This window comes from Falco cherrug, chromosome 3 (assembly GCF_023634085.1).
Source record: "Falco cherrug isolate bFalChe1 chromosome 3, bFalChe1.pri, whole genome shotgun sequence".
In the NCBI taxonomy this organism is placed as follows: Eukaryota; Metazoa; Chordata; class Aves; order Falconiformes; family Falconidae; genus Falco; species Falco cherrug.
The window spans coordinates 18,039,332-18,055,220 of record NC_073699.1 but is presented as its reverse complement, the minus strand read 5'-3'; the positions used below and the strand labels follow the sequence as shown (position 1 = coordinate 18,055,220).

The 15,889-nt window shown below is 43.4% G+C and overlaps 1 long non-coding RNA gene across 1 annotated transcript; it reads left to right on the top strand.

Annotated features, from left to right (window-relative positions):
- The first annotated feature begins 72 nt into the window (after nucleotides 1-72).
- LOC129735738 (uncharacterized) lies at nucleotides 73-15,585 on the top strand. Its single transcript, XR_008731579.1, has 3 exons — nucleotides 73-2,262; nucleotides 12,600-12,691; nucleotides 13,618-15,585. It is a non-coding gene; the product is annotated as an uncharacterized LOC129735738 (long non-coding RNA).
- The last annotated feature ends 304 nt before the right edge of the window (nucleotides 15,586-15,889 follow it).

The following is a 15,889-nucleotide window of genomic DNA, read 5'->3' as shown; positions in this document are numbered from 1 at the left end:
GTGCTGGACACCTCTGTAGGAGGTCTTAAGGGGGGGGGGGGGGGGGGGGGGCGGGGAGCAGAAGTCATCAGCAGTACGGAAAGCTGCTTGTGAGTGAAGGCCATGCACTGTCTCCTTAATGGGCCCAGCTGAACATCTTTTGTTCCCACTGATGTCATCAAAGCTGAAGACCCTCAGCATCTACTAAAATGTGTCACAGAATGGACTCGAGTTGCTGGTGTGAAATATTTTCATATTTCTCAATAGGGACGATGCTATGGCTTAGATCTGATCTTGTGAAACAGAGGAAGGCATCAAACAGGCTGATCACCTATTCCCCATTCAAATATTAGCGCTGTCAGTGTAGTTAGAGAACTTAAATGCTTTCTCCTTTCTGCTCTATATTGCAAGCAACAAGATCTTTGTTTTTTGCCTAAAACTCCAAGTGACCTTCCTTTCAGGACACTGTCTGAAAATCTACCAGAAAGGTTTTACAGTCCCATCTGACCTAGGTTTATCACTATCCCTGCATATTCAAAAGGTGCTTTGTTTTACAGCAGCTACAAAATAAGCACCTGGATTTCATAAAGTGACGTCTGTGGAAATCCCCTAATGTAATGTCTATGTATTACAGAACATTCTTGCATGTTGCAGAGTTGTGAATTTCACCTCTTCCATGAATTCTGCTTCTGCATCTTACCTGAGTGGTATTAGGCCTCAAAGGCTGTTGTTCAAGTGGGTTACATCATTTAGAAAGATGCCATTAGGGTATCATTATTGTGACAAGAAGGAATTACCAAGACTCTGATAAACTACTTCCCAGGATCTCCCCTTTGACTTTTCCAGTAAGGGTGATGATTTGAATCTTTTCTTTTACTCCATTATAGTTCAAAATCCAGCCTTATCTGTTCAAGAATGAATTTTCCTTTTTAGCAGTGTTTTTTAAAAGAAGCTGTTAGTTTCTAACTTCACTCTTACATGGTTGCATGCAAACTTGAAAACAGATTAAAAGTGAACAGAAAAATCAAAATAACTGAGAAAGAAATCTTTTAAAATCTATTGATAGAGAAACTGTTTTGAACTATAAGTCTTCGGATTTTTTTTTTCTGCAGGGTCCTTACATCCTTGAATGAAGAAAACCCACCAAGATTTGCTTTTATATTAATGTGTAGTCAAAACTTTCCTTAATGTAAATATCAGAATAAATTAATTCTGCACTATGCTTTGACTCAATGAGTCAGTGTTAATCTGGAGACTGTGACAGTGATCTGCAGATTTGTACAACAGTATGGAAAATAAAGAGCTCTTCTTACACCTATAGGTATATACCTATATACATATATATATATATATTGTTTTTTCTTGGCTTCATCTATTCAGCTGATTTCTTCTTCCTTCCAACTTTAATTTGTTGCTCCAGAGGCTTTTCTTTTCTAATGAATTAATTTTGTGAGACTGTGAGCATGGTGTGGGTGGAGACCTCATGCTGAGCTCCAGCAAGTGGCGCAGAAACTGGGAACTCCACACACGGATGGTGAAATCTGAATCCGGCACTACCTGAGGAACCAGGAGCTTGCTTTGTGCTCGATTCTCACTGATGTCCAGAGGATGGTGCTACTTGTCTTGTTAAGAATTTCTTGTCTGAGTAAGAACAGCAAAAAACCTCTGTACTGTCGTGGCATTGTCTCCTCAGTGTTGTCTGTTTGTCAAAAGCACCCTCAATTCCAGAAATGAAAAGTGAATTACAGCAAATATTGACATGTGTCTGTTCTGATTTGTTAAAGATTAGTTTTAGTGGGTTTGCTGGGAAATTTGCATTAGGAATAAAATTCAAATGCCATTGCAGTGGAAATTTTAATTCAATGTATTTTTCTCTTTCTTTCCCACAGGTCAGGATCTTTAGGAGAATGTGTTTCCTATAATACACTGCATTCCTTCTTGTGGCAAGGGACAGTACCATCTCAGGGTAGCCTGGTCCAGATGCATCTTGTCTTGACCACAGTGTGGTCTTGAAAGCTGCTACTTATAGCGTAGAATGGGGTGGTGTGAAATTAGCTAATAACACATTATAGGAGTTTCAGGGAAAATATGTTTTTCAATGGAAATACGTTTCTTTCACAAAACCTGCATTTTAGTAAAAACTGAAATTCTAACGGTTTTGACAACTTGTTTAGATTCTCCTTCACATTTGATGCAATCTGTGGAGCGAAGAAGTAAGCAAGACAGCTTTGTCATCCCTCTGGAGTCTACTGGCAAGTGATGTCAAGGAGAAAACTGGAAAATGTAAGTTTCCTGCCTTTTCCTGAACTCGGGACATAAGCTGTTGCTAAACTTAAACAAAATCCATGACTAAAAGCAGTTTGGACACACGAGGCTCTTAAATCTTTGGTGTTTGCAGGGGACAGCAGGTGTAGCCCAAATCCTTCTGTCTGTTCCACCAGGTTTATGAATGTGCTGCATTTGGAAATGATGTAAAATGAAACGGATATTTCAACACATCCATTGCCAGTGAGAAATGCCTCCTTGCCTTTACCAGAGGGAGCCTGTGGCTCACGGGGCCGCTGAGCTGCCAGCAGCTTTCCCCTCCCTCCTGCCCAGCTTGAAAGCCTCGTGCTTCAGTCGGGTAACTTTGGACTTGGTAACTGATCATAGGATACTTTTGCGTGAACTACTCTTAGCTGATGATTGCATTTCAGATTCCTTTCTTTCACTCTCATATAATTTTCCTGGAAATCTGTAGGAGCCACCAAGCTCTCCCTGAGCTGCAATGAGATCAGAGACAAACACAGTCACTACGTCCCTTAACTCCTCCATCCCTGCTCGTTCCCTGCATAAAGTTTTCTCTTTTCCTCCAATTTCAGGAACACATGTAAATAATTAACTTACAAATTATACAAGCTTATCACACTGTATCCCAACAGATGGAGAAACACCATTAAGCTGATTTGTTCCAGCAACCACGTGCTAGACGCAGAAAAAAACAAGGAAATGAGAAGTTACCATTCCTAAGGCATGTAACTGATCTCATGGCTCCTATTGCTGCATGTGACATTACAGCTCATTTACTGTAATCTTAACTCTGACCCATCCAGCCCTTTCACCATACTCTGTCTCCTGTCAAACAGCTGTTGTGAAAGTTTATTTCTCCTGCAACAGGGCGATGTGGTTGCAGCATGTATCCAAATCATACGTAATCTAGCTGGTTCACATCACTCTAGCAACAGCATCGAGATGTGGGCATCCGTCCAGTCTTGCTCTCAGTAGCTATTTTAGAAGCACTGCTTCAAGCATGGCTAGGGATCGTGGCTGGTTTGCTTGACCTCTTGGCCTGGTGAACTCACATACAAACCTCACCCCCTAATAACAGTGGTAGGCACAAGATGAAAGTGTTTTAATGCTGGGAAATGCTCTAGCACTGCGGTGTGCAGAGAAAGGGTTATGTAAAATGTGGATGTCACTTAGGTTATGAGGAGCTGCCAACCAGAATAGGAAAAAAATGTGTTTAATTTTTTTCAAACCAACTTGCTAAAAGTAGCTCTTGCTACTAGAACAACAGAGATATTGAAGCTGGGACTTTAATGAAAGCAAACCCATTTGCTGTTGCCCATGATACAGGCAATGGCCGGAAGAGAAGTGTGTGCTATACTGCCCACAATTCTTACGGAGCATTAACATTTCATTTCATTTGCCAAGGGAAGTAAGTGCATCACTCAGGTAATCTAGTCAATCACATGTAAAGTTGAAACTTGTCTCTCTTGCTTGACAGTGAGTAAAAGAGTAATGCAACATTTGGAAACTGAGGAATTCCTGTGTTTTAGCAAAAGGATACTATGTCACTGGGTATCCACTGTTATTCTGTGGGAATTGTGCCAGGACACCACAGCAGCGTCTTGCAGAGATACCCAGAGGCTTTTCACTTGTTGACTTTGGTACCACTTGCAAACTAGCCACAGCAGATTGCAGCTCAGGTGAATTTGACATGCCTCTTAGTGTGGGCTGCAAAAGCTACTTCGGCTCTGTGTTACTGCAGCTAAGCTGCTCCAGCCTGTTCTTTGGTACCCAGAACACAAGTACGTGCCAAGGGGAGTGGTGCCCTTTGCCTTTGCTGCGGCCCTTGAGCCAAACCTGAGGCTCTTATAAGTGACCAGCACCACTGCTCTGCACTTGCATTGAGTGCTGGGATGCCTATTTTGGGTAACAAGCTTTGCATCTTTGTTTTGGGGGCAAGGCTGGAATGTGAATATCTTACAGGGGAAATTTCTGCTTCTATACTTAGGAATTTTCTTTTTTTTGAGTGTCTGTTATTAGGACTGGCTTTTCTGCTCTCTGCTGGAGTGGTCCATGTAGTTGCACTCCCCCCAGAAGGCAGTGATGTCCTAGCAAGAGAGACAATGGGGCTTTGAAAGCATTTTCTGTGTGCGCATGTGGGCAGTGTGTGCAGTCTGTGGCTGTTATTCTTGACATGGGAAAGCTGCTTATCAAAGTCTTTGCTTGACCCTACACTATTGCTGTGAGCTCAAAGTCAAGCCAGTGAGGGGGTTTCACTGCTTTGGAGATACCTTTTGTATTCATAAACAGTCTTTGGTTGGGATTTTGAAGCTCTCCACAGTTTTAGCCTCTGGGCTACTCTCTTTTGGTCTCTTTCGGGTTGTTCCTAGGGGTTTTCACCCTGAACACCTGTGAGAAATACTTTTGAACTATTTACTCCTTTCTCATTTCACTTTGAGGGCTATATAAATCTTAGGCAAGTATTGCCAGATGACTATCTGACACCTCAATTCTAACTCACCCAAAGACTTGCTGTTTCCAGTACCTGTTGCTACTTCTGTAATTCCACAGCTTTTGTGCTCATGTAACATAGATTTGCTTATATCTCCTCCCTACTATTTTTCTGGTACAAAAGCTTCCCTACAGTAGTTTCTATTCCACTGCTGAAACTCTGCGTTGACATTCAAGGGCTGTCTGGAGGGATATAGAACTGGTCTTTGCTCTGTCCTCCCCTGCTGCCATCTCCCAGCTGCCCCATTTTCACACTCCCATCCCAGCACACAGCACTTTAGGTACATCCCTGAAAGCTTGCAAAATCCTTCCCCCCAGCCCCCTACTCTCTGCTCCACCTTTGGAAATGCAAGTCTGGCTTCTTCTGGCATTCTCTGAGCCCTGTGCAACAGTGCATCTGTGAGGTGGCCGAGCCCAGCCCAGCCCTGCAGCCGCCCGAGCTCTCCATCCTGGCTGGGGCTGTTGCAGCTCCTCGGTGGAGCTGGCCCGGTGGGCAGCCCACAGGGGTGAAACACCCTTAATGCCCAGGTACATGTGTAATGCTAAATCAAGTGTGCATTTGGGCTTGGCCTATTTGGAGTGCAATAGCCTCAATTTAACTTTACGAGCAAGGGCTGTGTTATTTGCTGGTAATTAGTATGCTCGGTGCCGTGCTGAAATGCCACTGAAATGCCAGTTGTTGCTGGGTATTTCTGCTCTGCTTTTGTCTGTTAGGATGGTAATGAGGTGATTTACTGTGTCACCCTGTGCTGGACCCTGCTCAGCCTTCCTTCTCAGCGAGACCTACTTTAGCGGCTCACTTGCGCAATGCCTGTTTTTTGCTGTTACTCTGTGAGTTACTCTGTCGTTACCCTGTACAACTGGGACAGTGACTTTATTGAGATGTATTCCAGGCAATTTTTTCAATGTAAGTATTTATGGGCAGAATTTTCAAATATTACTTAGGAGCACAAATCCTGTTGAATGTCAGTGTGATTCAGATTCCTACAAGAACATTGAGAAATGCAATTTTGCACGTTAATAACGCCAAAAAACTGGCTATTGGTGTGGTTTGAGTAGATGGCAGGCTAATACGAGTTCCCTGTAGAAACATCTTCAGCCTCGGCTAGGCTTGTATGCCCGTATGCTGTATTTAGCTGAGAATAAAGTAGATTTTTGAATTCTAAATTATGAAGTTGCAAAGTAACATTTAGAAAAGAAGAAAAAGAAAAGTATTATTATTCCTAGCTTTTATTCAGTATGAAACCCTACTGCTTTTGAGATTTTTCAAAAGCTTTCTTTTTAGTGCAAGATACTACTACTTTTTTAAGCCTTTAAGCTTTCTTTTCAAATTGTCTCATGATTGGCATTCTAACTAGGAAGAGAAGTATTTGCAAATAATAATAAAAAAAAGTATGAGTGATGGTTGCTCACAGTGTCTGCATCCACAGCAGAAGGCCAGAAAAAGAAGGGAGAAGGAAAGGAAAAAGTATTCTTCCTGACTCACTGTTTAAATGATAAAATGCCCATTAATAGGATCATATTATAGAATTATAATTCTAACCTTTTCAAACGGTTTCCATCATTGCAGATCTTGCAGCTGGTGCAATTACAGTGTGGCATAAACATTTTGCTGAAGAGTTTGATTTAATTATAGCAAGACTTTTTGTAAGGTCAGTGCTATGGTACAGAACTGATGCTCTTCAGGCATTCGCTCTAATTATAGTTTTGTTCTTGATGCTGGGCCTGACTGATCTTCATGTGTTATGTGGAGTCACTCCTGTGCTGTGTCAGTGTTAGATCACTTACTGATTAGAAATAATGAATCTAGGATCTGGTTTTATCCCTGGGACAGCTGCTTGCTCACGTTTTGGTGTGTTTTCTTTCCTCCAGTGGATGAGACTTACCGTACCTGGTCATGAAATGGGGATGCTGGGCTGGAGGTGGTAGTATATTGTTGGAGAGGTGTCACATGGATAGTAAGACTCAACCAGATGGTGTATCCCAGGTGCTGCCTCCCTCCTGCACTGTGACCCTGTGTACCCAGTGAGTTGCTTGGTGGATCTGGGTCACCAGCTGAGTTTCATTTGAAGGGGTCATGATGCCGAAGAGAAGCCATGTCACTGTCCTGTTCATGCCTGAGGCGCAGGCCAGGTATCTGCCAGGAGTGAGCTCTGTGAATCCTCATGCCTGGTGGGTGAGATTTTGGCAGAAGTCTGCAGTCCCACAGGCACAATTTTGTGTTTTGAGTCTTGCCCTCTGTCCTGTAACTCCTTTGCAAAAGCACCCACTCCCCTGCTAGTGTTGGTTTTGATAAGCCCCTTCTAGATGCTAATGAAAGCATTACATCAAACTGACCTCACAGCACTACCTGCACATTTTTACCCCTTTTTGGTTGCCTTTCTCGCTGTGACAGATCCTGTTATTTGGCCCAATCCAGAATAGCTCAAGAGCATGTAATACACCAAAAATACGGGAAGCAGAATGGGTTTGTAAGGAACAAGTTGTGCTAGACAAGCTCCATTTTCCTTTTTTTTCCCCCCTTTTTTTCTATATAATTACAAAACTAGATGGTGTTGGGAGCAGAACAGGCAGGATTGCTGATATGTCAATATAGTATATGTGTTCTAGAGACAAATGAAAGAAAGCAGGGGGGAAAGAAAGGGATCTGAAGGGCATGGACATTGCAAAGGGGAGGGAAGGAACATACTCTGGTGCATCTGCTTTGTGTCATGCCTCCTTAATCATGTGCACTCTGCTTGGCAGTGCTAATGGGGGTATACAGACACCTCCTTTTGCATCTTGTCTCCTCTGCTTTTCCCCAGCAGAGAATCCCTGTGAAAGCCATCTAGTCCCACCATCATCAAATATTTTGTAACTAGATCTTAACAGTTCCTTCTTGCCAGTTAAGGACTGTTCTCCACATCATATTTCCTTTTTGTTCCTGCACAACATGACATCTTGTTTCAAATGTTTCCATCAACTGGACTTCTGGTACTCTTCCCTCAGGAGACTATCCCAGTCTTGTTCTAAAGGAAGCACCATTAGAATTTCTTCTCCAATACTCAGCAATTTTTTTCCTTTGCTAAGCCAGAGAATGCTGCTATAGGAGGGAGCCTGCAAGGGAAGGGGAGGAAAGGGTGGAGTGAGGTGGGAAAAAGTAAAGAGGTGAGAAATAAAGAGTGTGAAGGCAGAAATACTGATAACTGGCTGGACATCTGAGAGCCTAGTGAAATTAAACATTTAATCTTCATTTCTTGCATCCTCTACTTTGCATAGCAGCAGGAAGGAAGAAAATGTTCTTACATTAAGAAAAGGAAATTAAAACTCTACTGATGTTTTTTTCTGGTGCTGAAGAACTCTGAAGTGTGAGGGTAGAAAAGGGAAATGGGTTGATATCCAGGGCTGGCATTTTTGAAGGCACCTAAAGAACTTTGGTGCTGAGCTCTCCCTAAAGCCCTAGAAGAGTGGAGTGACAAGCAACATAAGCTCTTTTTCAGAATCCTCTCCTTAGCGTGTTAAAGCAGACAGGGAAAGCAGAAGGCAGACAGAGCGGTACAGCTATCCATGTAGTGATTAGTCCTGAGGTTGGCAGAAGTAATAATCAATTATTTGTTCTGCAGCTTTGTCTGTGACCTGCATGTGTATTCCAGGGCCCCACTGGGCAAACACACAGGGAAAAGATAGTCTCAAGGAGCTTGCTTAAATGTCTTATTCATTACATTAATTTTTGCCTGAAGAGTGTTTTTTTCCCTTGGGGATGGAGGCCTTAAGATATGGTTCAAAGGAGTGTGTGGAACTTAGCTAAGAAGCTGTCCCTGAAATTAATGATAGAGTTGAACTAAACCCTTTGTCCCCTTTGGAAATCAGCCACTGACACTCAGATAGGTTTGCCCCATGGTAAAACCCTTTTACTTCCTAATGATTGAATTGGCCTTTTGGGTTTACCCTAAAGGGTAAACATACCCCACGGTGCCATTCAGTACTGCATATGTATGGCAGGCAGGAGAGAGAACCAAGCAGCTTCAAGAAATATGAAGCAGTATGGCCTTTTATATAAAATGAAGCTGTGAGCAGAGTTTGGGTCACAGATGCTGGTCCAGTCCTTCAAGTTCAAGACACATTGGCGCAAAAGCTTAGATTTCAGAGCAGTGCTGGCAATTGAATTGCAGCTCAGTACTGGGAGCTGCTGCTGTTTCTATTCAGGGAGTGCAGAAAAATTCAGAAATCTTGAACAGATCAACAGGAAAATGGCTGTTTGAAAACAATATCAGGTGGATTTAAAGTCCAGGTAATGCTGGATATTGTCCCAGTTTAGAGTCGCTTAAACAAGGAGATCCTGAGATACAACCCTCTTCTTCTCATCCTTGTCCTTTCTTCTCCATATCCTTATTTCTTGCCCCAAAAGACTAATAAAGGGAACTGGCACCACTGATTTGATACTTTCCTCCATGTGCTTGAAGAACCAGACCTTTGGCTTAAATGCCCAGGGCTATGACTCTGCGTGTCCTGGAGGAAAATGCTAAAGGACTTCTAGCCTGACTGCTCTTGCATGAGCTGAGAGGACTCCTGCAGACTCTGTCTATGCCAGCATTGCTGGTGTCAACTCAAAGCCAGCCGGGGCAGAAGTCTGGGAGGGGGAAATAGGAATTCTGCTGTGCTCCTCCCTCACCAAGACTGTTTTTAATGTTTGCTTGTTTAGATTGCATTCTGTGGGAAGTCCAGGAAGACTGAAAGCTGTTTTCACAAAGAAAGAGGCTAAGGTCTTCTGACCGAGGAAGGATGAAAATTTGAATGGAGTAATAAAGCCAGATAGTGGGGACTATTACCGTGAGTGGGCTCTGGTTAGTCTCTCAAGCTCCTCTCTTTAGGTGTAAACTACAGGGGTGGAGATGGGAAGAGGAGGAATGACAAAGAAGGACCCTGGAGGCATTTGAACCCGTTTCCTGCCCTCTTCTTGGGATGAAATCAGATATGGAGCTTTCAGAGACTGCCTCCACCACCCTCCCTGCTTGTTTTATGAACAGGGATCCCAGAGTCTGGTTAGAGCTGTGCGAGGCAGGGTTCACCTCTATGTGGTACTTGAGGTAGAGGAGGGAGATGGTGGGTGAGGCCTCCCCTTTCCTCCATCATGTGCTGGGAATCGGGTGATGCTGGAGCCTTCCTGCCCCTTTGTCCTTGAGAGGGGCTGGTCTTCTGCAGGGGCAGCTGATGGCAGCAAGCATGCCAGGTACCTACAGGGCTCCCAGCCTGGCATGAGAGGTGGAGCGATGTAACCTTAGACGGATCTTCTCTGGCTTCTCTGGCCTCTTGTGGGGATTCTTCAATAGGCCACTTCTCATTCCTCACTGCAACTAAACTGTTAGCTAAAGAAGCTGTTAACTGAAGGACAAAAACATTCTTCCCTAAATGGTGGGGTCACCTGTTCCTATCTCACACCTTTTAACAAAACCAGTGCCACAAAAACTCCAACTTGATCATCAGAAAACAAAACCCAAAGGGAAACACCCTGGAGATCTGAATATTCCTGGTTTCATGTGGCATCTCCATATATCCTGATGCCACTTTGCCCTTTACTAAGCAGCATATGTTGCCACCTCCTACAGAAATGGTGGACTCCTGCTTTTTCTCCAGAGAACTGGCTTTTACCACAGGAGGAAATCACTTTATGAAGATTTACAGTCTCATTGTCTGGAGAAATATGATGCCACAGGATGATCTTTCCCTTTTTTATTATTGTTAGACCACTGCTCAGTACCTCTCTCCTATTAAACTGCCACACTTGCTGGGATCCCTTAAGAGCTCCCTCACTGTACATGGTGATCAGGCGAACAGACATGACCAACTCAGATCTTTCTGGCTCTGACAACCTGAACCAGGCTGATGTACAACGAGTTGGAAGACTGGCAGACTAAATCCATTAGCAGCTCTTGAGTCACGGTACTAGTCTTGCAATTTCCTTTGCTACTAACATTGCCTTTTTTGCTTGTCTGGTTTGTACCCTAATTTTCACCAGTTTCACCCTTTGCATGGGCAGGTGGGACCATCCATTGAGCAAGTCTTTTCTAATCCAGTACATTTCCCACAGTATCCTGGTGAGTCAGACTTTTTTCAGGATAGAGCTGTGCTTGCAAAATGTCACGTGTTGTTCCGTGCAGTGGGACAGACCCTCCCTCTGGATATCAAGCTTCATGTTTTACAGTGATATATCGTTCTGCAGCGAGCACAGGTGGGCTGAGTCACAGTATTAACAATGTCTGATTGTTTTTAATCAGGCAGACCAAGTGCCACCTTCAGAACCAGCTCCACATCAAAAGGCTGCAAAGCATAGGGCTGAATGTTTATTTTCTTTAGTGATTAGCTCCATTCTCTTTGCATTCCAGACAAACAGCATCCCCACTGTTTTCTGACTCAAAGCAATATATCCCCTTAGCATGTGGCATGCCAAAATTAACCCCTAGGCAACAAAGTGACAGGAAACAAAGGATTGTTTGTTAAACAAAAATCTATTTATGCAGGATCAGACATCCAGACATGACAAAATAAGTTCCTGTATTTATCAGTGATTGTGTAATCCTGCTTTGAAGCTACAACAATGAACCTATAAAGATGAATGCATTTTTTGGTTAAAAAAAAAAATAAAAATCTGTCTTTGAAACAGATGATTTTGCAATCAGGACAGCAGGTGAAAGCAGAGCTAGATGTTCAGCTGATGAAAGTCAGTATAATTCCCTTCAAAAGTTCTGGTTATATCTGTACCTACTGCAAATCTAGCTCAGAGTATTTTGAACTTTAAGCATTGTCCCAATTTGAAGAAAGTGATTCTTTAAGATAAAGTCTGACTTCCTTCATTTTCTCTGTGTTGGATATAATGGGGTAAGCTTTAATATATTTAGATGTTTTCTCATGTATAGACTCTTGAGCTGCAAGCTGAAGGGAGATTATTTTCATGTTTTTTCCCTGTTAAAATGCTGGCACAGCATCAGTGAGCAGTAGGACCAGCAGAACTGGCCCTCCCTGCCTTCCTTGTTGCCTCAAGCTGTAAAGTCCTGTCGTGTTACATTTTATACAGTGCTCAGTAAGCTGTTGAAATGCAGTTGCTGAACACACTGTTAAGAAAGTTTCCCTCTCCCCTTGTTTTTTATTTCCCTGTGCCTTGTTCTGCTCATGAGGTCTGCTTTTTTAAACCCAACTGCTATTCTGGCTTGAAGGAATTCCTTTTTTTTCTGGGAATGAATCCATCTTTCTGAATCTGCCTGGTTGGCAGGTGATGTCTCCTGCCCATTGCATTAGCCTAGGTGTATTCTGAGTGTTCAGAGCTCCTTGAGGATTACCTGGATATCGTCGTAAGTACGACAAGAAGTCTCGTCTTGCAAAAGAAACAGTAAATTGCATGTTACTATTTTGTGCTCTAAAATGGAAAGAAAGGGATGACTTAACTATATGTGACCTTGCCTTGATGGAACTAAGTGACTTAAAGCTCTTTTCATCTCTATTTTCACTTAGTCTGTGATAAACACATGTTGTGACACATGTGCATTGTGTGTATATTTTACCTTTATGCCCTCCTGCAAGACCTTTCCTCTAATGTCTTCTCTTGCCTGCTTTTTCTGGAGCACACATTCTGTGAGGGGCAAAAAGGGAGGAAAGCCTGTTCAAGTCTGTCCTGTGTGTCAGTACTGTCCCCTCTCCTTTCTCACTAATTGAGCTTGAAATGGCTGGTGAGAAAGGGCTAAGGTAATAGATTAAGGTGTCTCACAATTCAGTGAGCTGCCTTGATCTGAAAGGGAGTGAAAAGGCAGAGGGACTTGCATTCAGAGATGATGAGCCTGATATGGAAGTATCATTTTTGTGTTTTGCAGGTCATACTACAGAGAAGTCTAAAAGATGAGTTGATCAAATGGATGAGCTTTCTTCATTGTGAAGGAACCTCTAAAGCAAGTGTTTTTGAGAGGTGTGTTGAGGGCCCCAGGGAAATGCTCATTAAATTAAATATTGACAGCTCTATTCATTACTTGACTTGACTTACACTGTGCAGTGCTTAGTGATGTGCAAAGTTAGGACCTCCTGTGCTTGGTGCTGTTTACAGGAAGGAAAAATTAAAATTGCCCTTGTACAGACCTTGAAATTGTAATACGTAGGGAGCAAATGCGCCTGTAGTCTTTGGGGCAAGGAGCTTTGCCGTGAGAATAAAGGAGAAGGAAGAACAGCTTTAACTTGTTAAAATGAATTGATGAGATGTGCTGGTGGGGTGAATGGTGAGGTTTCATTTCAAGAGACAGAAGGTATGGTGGGACACAGCTTTTGAAGGTTGTAAAAACTCAGCAGGAAGGAGTCTCTGCTGCTAATTTGACACTTGTGCCAAGCAGCTTTTGGCTCTAGGAGTTAAACATCTTCTCCTGCCCCAGGGGTGGGGGGATTATTTAAGAGGTGGAGACTGGAGAGCAATGTGCAGATAACATTGCATACAGTGGCATATCTGGCATTTCACACTGGAGGAAGCAGTTTCTTCAGTGATGTTCGGTGAGATTTTCAGCTCTTGGGGTTGCTGCAGAGCTTGAAGCAGCTTGTGAAAGATAATTGCACAGTGTGAAGGAAGAAGTTCTGAGCACGCAGAGAGACCAAAGTACACAGGTCCTGCACAATGGGGGGGAAAGATATTTCACCAGAAAAAGACAGGCGATGTGAGAAATCTTTGTAGTTAGCTTGTGAGACCTGGAATAGGAAGAAGTTATGTGACCAGGGAGAGAAATCAGTCCATGACAGGGCTCCTGAATGTGCCATAGCAAGAAAAGGCTACAAAGATGAAGAGACAATAGTCACTAACCATATTAGAGTGACCAGGGTGCTTGAGAACTCACAGCATCAATATCTTTACAGATGTTTCTGCCTGAAGAGGAGCAATGAAGATCTTTGGAAGAGGACAGGCTGATCGCTCAGGAGGATGTGAACTGAAAAGGCAGATAAATTTTGAGTTTCATAGCTGGTGCTGCTATGCCCATGATGTGAACCTCTGGAGATTTTGGAACACAGGTTATCTGTGGCTTGAGTGAATTATAAAAGGGTGACATTTGAAGTAGTTATCAATATTGATACATGACCTCACAGCCTCCTTACTGTGATTAAGGAGAGGCTAATGAGTTCATGTATCCGTTTGACAAGTTGCTATTGTTTCTTCCAGTGTAAATCATCCTGTTCTTTTATTACCTCTGTTGGTTTTGTTTGGTCACTTAGCATTGTTTTGTTCCCCAAGGCTTCAGTACTGGTATATGCATTATTTTCTGTCAGCAGCTGATTTTGCCACTAAGATGATCACAAAACTGAAAGCCATAACCCTTTGGGGAAGGGTCAGGAGTGGCAAGTCAGATACAATATGTGCATTTAAAAGCTACAGTAGGATGTGACAAAACTTTCTGGGTTACATCAGAAGAAACAAAGGTGGGAGGCTAGAAACTGGCATTCCTCCCATGCCAAGAGGCTAGCTAACAAGTCACAGGTGGTCATAGCAGGAGCATGGGAAGAACATGATTGTAATGGATTGTGGTGATAGCTTGTGTGCACTTGCGTGTTTCGCCTGCTTGTTTTTCCCAGCAGTTCTTAAAATATTTTACATAGCTTGCTGTTTTGTTCAGGTAGAGTGCAAATTGGGAATTACCAGAGTGCAATGTCCATTTTGACTGCTTGACTGGGTTTTACCCTCCTGCTGTCCTTTTACTTTCAGCTTGGTCTAATACCCTTAGGGGATGTTGGCCTTGCTGCAGTAATCCTTCCTCACTGCACAGACCTACTGAGGTGACTCAGGTGGGTATTTGGTGAAGATCATTGACTCGAGAGTGCTCCCATCATATTGCAAACACTCCAAACTACTGTCTTACTGCTGCTCAGGAGAGAAAAAAGTGTTTTTCATGTGAGAAATTACCTGGCAACTAAACCTCTTACTAGAGGGTGCTTGTTGCCCACTGGAGCTGGTCACCTGAGAAACAGGGCTGTGACTGTTGGGCAGAAGCTCTTCTAGTTGCTCTGTTGGGCAAGAGAGGAGGGAGAAATCTTCAAATCCACATATGGTTATTCAGAAGCATGAAATGGAGGAAAGAAATTTTTTCTTGAATGCAAATGGATCCTCAAGGGCTTAACAGAGCAAAAGCCTCAAAATACTTGTTCTGCCAAGGAAAGTACAATAGCATGTTCAAAATCCCTGCACAAAGTCTCCTGGTTTGCTTACATGGGATGAGAAGTAACGTGTATCCTGTAATCTCGCTCATAACACAGACCCAATTTTGTCTTAAAATGACTTGTTTGGTGTTTTTGGGTGTGGGGAAGGAGAACATTGTCACTGTTACTCCTATCAGTTCAGTGCTTCTGTAGAGATTGCATCCCCAGACTGGTGAGAAGGTGGAAGTGTGTTAAACTGCAGAGGAGCCTGAGGGGGAGAGGCAGTTGGCCCACAGGTCCCAGTGTGGAGGGAAGGTTTTTCATCCAGATGTGGTGAATGATGGGAGGAGGGAGAAGACTGTATCCATGGCACCAGCTCTCTGCATCGGCTCTCAGTTTCCCACGCTCTGTACCCAAACCATGGATTGTCTATGCCACAGAGGAAGAATTTGCTTGGATCTGGCAGGGCTACTTAACTGAGGTGCAGTGCTTCACCAATCCAGAAATGCTGTTTGTTTGTCTAACTCACCTTCCAACTTATTACCATGACTAATAAATCCTTCTGAACCTGATTCAGGTCTCTGCATCACATTTCTGGAACAGGAATGCAGCCAGGGCCATTCTGCATTTAATGCTGATTTTATCTTCGTTTTATCATCGTTAGCTGTGCAGGATCTGAGGTGATTTCTCCTAGAAGCTGTGCATCTGCACGTGCTCCCAAGTGGTTGGCTTGGAAAGCCTCTTGGTTGCCAAGGGCTACTGCCGAAGGCAAGGAGTAGGCTTTTGGGTTGGCCTGCACCAGACCCCACACAGCTGAGCACTGGGGGGGTGTTGAGGCGAGGCTCCAACACTCAGCTGCAAGCAGCAGGACCAAATGAAGTGATGAAGCCTGGCAAAACTGACTCTTTGTGGGGACCTTACTAGACTTCCTAACTTATTGTAAAATACCCAACAGATTTCCCACTATTTAGGATGCTCCAGCCCACTCCATGCCACAAAT